The following is a 6,000-nucleotide window of genomic DNA, read 5'->3' as shown; positions in this document are numbered from 1 at the left end:
ATTCAACACAATTGGCGGAATTCCATCTGGGCCTGGGGCTTTGTTGGTATGTAAATTGTCTAAGATGGATTGCGGGTATCTTGTCTGTATTTTAAGTGTAATAATTTCTGGAGAGTCAAGTTCTAATAATGGGACATTTGGCTGGCTTCCTCTATGGTAGAATTTTTGGCAAATGTACTGGCAAAGATATTTGCTTTCCCACGCAGGTCATTTGTAATGTTGCCACCTGAAGATTTTAGTGGGGGAATGGACGATGACTTGTTGAAGTTATTATTGAAAGAATTGTGAGTTGACAGTATATTCTATTGTCATTAAAGTTGTTAAGTAGTTTTGATGCTTGATTTTGAAGAAAGTTTGATTTAGCGAGATTTATTACAGCTTTTGCGTGGTTTCTAACAATTTTAAATTGACAGAGTGATTCAGATGTTTTTTATTTTAAGTAAGAGTAATATGCTAATGACTTTTGGGCTGTTGCTCTGGCACAGTTGCTATCAAACCATTTTGGAGAGTTCGATCTTTTAGTGAACTGTTCACTGGGTACAATTGGCATCACTAGAGAAGAAAGACTGCCATGGAATGTCAGCAAGATAATTTCTAAATCCATGCCAGTTTGCCCTATCAAAGTGCCATCAGGTCACTCTGACAGGTTCAGAACGGGGAGCTTTGTGGGGGCTAACTAATGAGGCTTCATTGAGATTGTGGTCAGAGGATCCAGGTGGAGACAATACCTCTATCCTGTATTGATCTGGATTATTTGACAGGAATAGATCCGAGAGATGGGCATTATGGTCAGGATTGTCTGGTATTCTGGTTGGTTGCTTTACCAGCTGCGTGAGATTAAACTATTCAACAAACAGCTCACACTCTAGACCACCATTGTCAGTCCTGGCAGAATGCAATAACCATTCAACATTATGTATGTTAAAATCACCTAAAATGGTAATTTCGATGCTAAAGGCAAGGTTAAGGTTACTCAACTGTGTGGACATGGAATCAAATACACTGGGTTCCCAAGAAGCATTGAGGGAGCAATAGACTACACAAATATATCTGGTAATATTTTGACAATTTAATTGCACAGTGAGTAATCAAAACTGGATGAAGTGAAGTTTAAAATGGTGTCAACTGTGTACTGAGATTTGATATAACAACAGGTGCCGCCCTTGTTATGGAAGTTTGTGAGGAGATGGTAACCGACAAAACAAAATAGGGATACTTCAGTAGAGGGTGAGATTTGTGGTTCTGTGAGGAATTGGGCCAGAAAGTATAAGGACTGTAGGAAAAATGAACTGAATTTAAACTGGTACTAAGATCACGGATGTTGGTGAAGAATAAGGCAGCACTTTCACTTTTATGCTGATGAGCATGGCCGAAAATTGCACTAGTCGTTGCCAGCACAGTTGCTTGATGGCGACCGGGAGGACCCTGTGCCACAAGCCCTACGCTGACGGTGGTGGCGAACCGATGTACCACCTCCTTTGAAAGTAAAACTGCAGCAGCCATTGCTAAAGAGAGTTGGAATAGAAGGTGTGGTATCTTATGTGCATGTAGTGATGTGTGGACAGTTGAAGGTAGAGGTATTAAGAGAGTATGCTGGCCTACTCTCTGTGTAAATGAAAGCACTGAAAATGTTCAGCAAAGGAAGATGGTCAGGATGAAATCCTGAGGGCTGGTGAAACGGGAGCTCCAACTCTCCCTATCACCAGCTTGCCATCCACCTTGGGAGTACTGCCCGGCTAGGCTGGTGCTACAGTCTACTATCTATATCTATATCTATCTATCTATCTATATATATATATATATATATATATATATATATATATAAGCAACGTTGGGTCTAGTTATATATATATATATATATATATATATATATATATATATATATATATATATATATATATATATATATATATATATATATATATATATATATATATATATATATATATTGTTACGGAACAGAGAAAGATAACGTACACTTTAAGTGAGAATACTAAGAGTCACTACTGTCCCGTAAAGTTCCAGGTTCAAAACAAAAGAGTTAGGTAAAATTACAAGTTAAAGTTTAATGCTCAAACTAACAACAAAACATTCAGGACTCATAAGGATAATGTAATGGCAAATAAACGGGTTAAATATATGGTTAACTGCAATAGCCTCTATTAACACGAAATTAGCAAGAGGAAATTTATCTAAGTCAGCCCTAATAAAATGAGATACCAGATAATACTCAGTGAATGCCAGATAAATTATTACAGATACAAACTATTATCAAAAATGACTGACATAAAACCCAACATTAATCAAAAACCTCACTAGGCCTAAGAATTAACCTTATGCTACACAGTACAAGAAAAAATGCAACAACACTTATACTCAAATTACACACAGCTGCTAGATGTTTGGAGATTTCTTGAGCACTCACAATAATAATATCTGTACAGGGGAGGACAGAGATGTGAACAAAATGAGGAGCAGATCTAAGTGGCCATGATGCAGAGACAGCTCATTATATAGGGGCCAGGAGAGCTTGATACAACTTGTAAGAAGGACGCGCAAATGAAGCCATGGGGACAAAGAGCTGAAAATCCCGCTCTGAATAACAGAGAGAACGACTTACTCTACTATAACGGTAGAAGGGGGGGACTGAGGCAGAACACGCTCGTGATCAAACATTCAGCAACTGTGCGTTAAAATTACACAAAGGATGATGAAATCATAGGCTATGTAACACCTCCCCACAAAGAAAAAGAAATTTACAAAGGAAATTTCTTATTACTCTAAAACAATCTGTATATGGCATTACAGAACATGCAAAAGTCTTTCCTAATGTTACAAAACATGAGATCTCCCTAGCACATTCAGTCATAGGTGCTTGCCAGTATCCCTTTAACAAATCAAACTTACTTATGTACCTAGCCTTCCCGATCTTGTCTATGCAATCTTCCACACGAGGGAGAGGGTAAGTGTCTGTTTTAGTTATCTGATTAACACGTCTGTAGTCGATGCAAAGCCTCTGTGACCCAACTGGCTTAGGGACTAGAGTGACAGGAGAACTCCACTCGCTCCGACAGGGCTCAATCATCTTGTGGTCCAACAGGTAGCCAAGCTCCTTCTGGATGAGAGGAACTTTCACTGGGTTCACGCGGTAAGGAGGCAATTTAATTGGCTTTGCGTCTCCAACATCGACATCATGCATCAACACAGTGGTTCTTCCTGGAGTAGCACGGAACACTTGCGGGTACTCCTGCAGTAATGCCGAAAACTCCTGCCTTTCCTTGGGAGGTAGATGAGAAAGCTTAGTCTGGAGATCATTCATGATATCAGGATTCTTCCCCAAACTATCACTCAGGCTCATGCTGCATGGGAGAACTTTACTTGTAGACTCGGGTGGAACAGCTACAATGCAGACTGGATTATTTTCGTCCCGCCTGTGATATAACTTTAGCATGTTGATGTGACAAAGTTGCTTGCTCTTTCTACGATCTGGTGTGGCGATGACATAGTTGACATCACTGAGTTTCTTCTCCACGAAATAAGGACCACTAAACTTGGCTTGAAGAGGTTGCCCATGAACTGGTAGCAGAATCAAAACCTGATCTCCTGGCTGAAAGTGGCGTAACCTGGACTTCTTATCATACCAAGTCTTCATCTTTTCCTGAGCAGCTCCTAAATTCTCTCTAGCCAACTGTAAAGCAGTGGACAGCCGTTCTTTGAACTTCATCACATACTCCAGCAGGTTGACGTCATCTTCCTCCGCCAGCCAGCATTCCTTGAGTAGCTTAAGGGGTCCTCTTACTTCATGGCCAAACAGTAGTTCAAAAGGTGAGATGCCCAGTGATTCATTTGGAGATTCTCTTGCGGCAAATACAACAAATGGAAGACCTTTGTCCCAGTCTTTCTGATGTTCCAAACAGTATTTCTTGAGCATCGATTTGAGTGTTTGATGATATCTCTCCAACGCTCCTTGGGTCTGGGGATGGTAAGCTGAAGACGTGATCTGGGTGATGCTCAACTCTTTCAGAGACTGCTTGAAAACATTTGACATGAAATTACTTCCCCGGTCTGACTGTACCTCCTTGGGCAGACCAAACTTTGTGAAGAACCCTAGCATTTCCTTAACCACGTTCTTTGCTGAGATGTTTCTAAGTGGAATGGCTTCAGGATAACGAGTAGCCATATCAATCAGGGTCAACACATAAGAAAATCCTGAAGAAGTCTTAGGAAGAGGGCCCACAATATCCACCAACACACGGGTGAAAGGCGCCTCAAAAGGAGGAATGGGAACTAGAGGTGCAACCTTTTCGGTCTGATTACACTTCCCCACAACTTGACAGGTGTGACAAGACTTACAATACCAGGAAACATCCCTGAAGATACCTGGCCAGTAGAAGTGTTTCAAAATGCGTGCCACAGTCTTCCTCACTCCAAGGTGTCCTGCCAAACTGGAATCATGAGCCACTCGAATGATATCCTGCCTACAAACACGAGGGATGACAACTTGATGTACAACCTCCCATTCACAGTTGGCTGATGCTGTTGGGGGTCTCCACTTCCTCATAAGTACTCCTGACTTTCCATAATAACAAGTAGAAGCACCGGCTGACTCTTCTTCACTGTAAGCAGAGTTAGCTAGACCTTTCAACTCAGGGTCAGCAACCTGCAACTCAACCAACTCTTGACGAGACAAATTATCAACACTACGGGGTACTGCCTCATCTGGTGAGTGGTCCAGATTAGCAAGAAAAGTGTCAGCTAGGATAACATCATCATCATCATTATCCTCTAAATCACCAGTAACTTTAGACTTAGCCCTAGTGACAGCACATGCAGAGAACACATCAGGGACATCACAATCCTGGGCCGCAGCCACTGGCTCACTAGACAACTGAGGAGCTGGACACACTTGACTTCCACCAATATCATTTCCAAGTAAGAAAGTTACACCTGACATTGGGAGTGTCTCAACCAATCCAACCATAACGGACCCATTAACAAAACCAGACTCTAAATTCACTCTGCACAGAGGGACAGAGAAATAATTATTCCCTACACCTTGTAAGATTACAGTTTCATCAGAGGAATTAACATTAGAGCCTAGAACACTGGTCAGCATAAGGGATTGGCAAGCACCTGTATCACGATATATTTTAACTGATTTCCTGTCATTACTGTCCAGAGGACTGACAAAACCATCAGACAGGAAATTAGCACATGAACTCTTGAGAGTGTCACCCACGTTACTGCTCAAAAGAGGAGCTCCATCATGAGAATTTAAGTTACCTCTCAAAGCAGGTTCAGTTAACTCAGTTAAAGAATTCTGGGAACTCTCAAGAGTGGACACTAGACCAATTGACTGAATATTTAAAGACTCCTTTTTGTTCACATCACGCTGTCTCCTGAAACATTTCTCCGTAGTATGACCAAGCTTACTACAATAAGTACATTTACTTTTCTGAAATCTAGAGGTGAAGCTGGTATTTACTTCCTGAGAAACATCATCTTTATTCTCTTTCCTGTTACCTGTACTCTGAGTAGAGGCAACGTACTTACTCTCAGCTTTCCCTTTTTCTTTAGAATATCTCTTGTGAGTGAGAACATATTCATCAGCTAAAACTGCAGCATCAGACAAATTATCTATTCTTCTCTCATCAAGATATAGGCTTACATCTTTACTAATACACCTTTTGAAGTCCTCCAGCAAAATCATCTGCTTAAATTTGTCAAAATCAGAATCCACATTCTTAGAATTTAACCACTGCTCTAACAGATCTTCTTTGATTTTTGCATATTCAACATGGGATTGCTTATCTTGCTTGTAAGTTGTCCTAAATTTTACTCTATAGGCTTCAGGAACAAGCTCATAGGCCTTAAGAATCAAGCTCTTAACTACATCATAATTATCAGATTGATCCTGAGGCAAAGATGCATAAGTTACTTGAGCTTTACCGGTGAGAACAGTTTGAAGTAGTACTGGCCAATACTTTTTAGGCCAATTGA

The sequence above is a fragment of the Coenobita brevimanus genome, chromosome 25 (assembly GCF_032717465.1).
Source record: "Coenobita brevimanus isolate Jiangsu-jjx chromosome 25, ASM3271746v2, whole genome shotgun sequence".
Taxonomy (NCBI): Eukaryota; Metazoa; Arthropoda; class Malacostraca; order Decapoda; family Coenobitidae; genus Coenobita; species Coenobita brevimanus.
The sequence above is the reverse complement of the archived record's forward strand: the minus strand, read 5'-3'. Positions refer to the sequence as shown.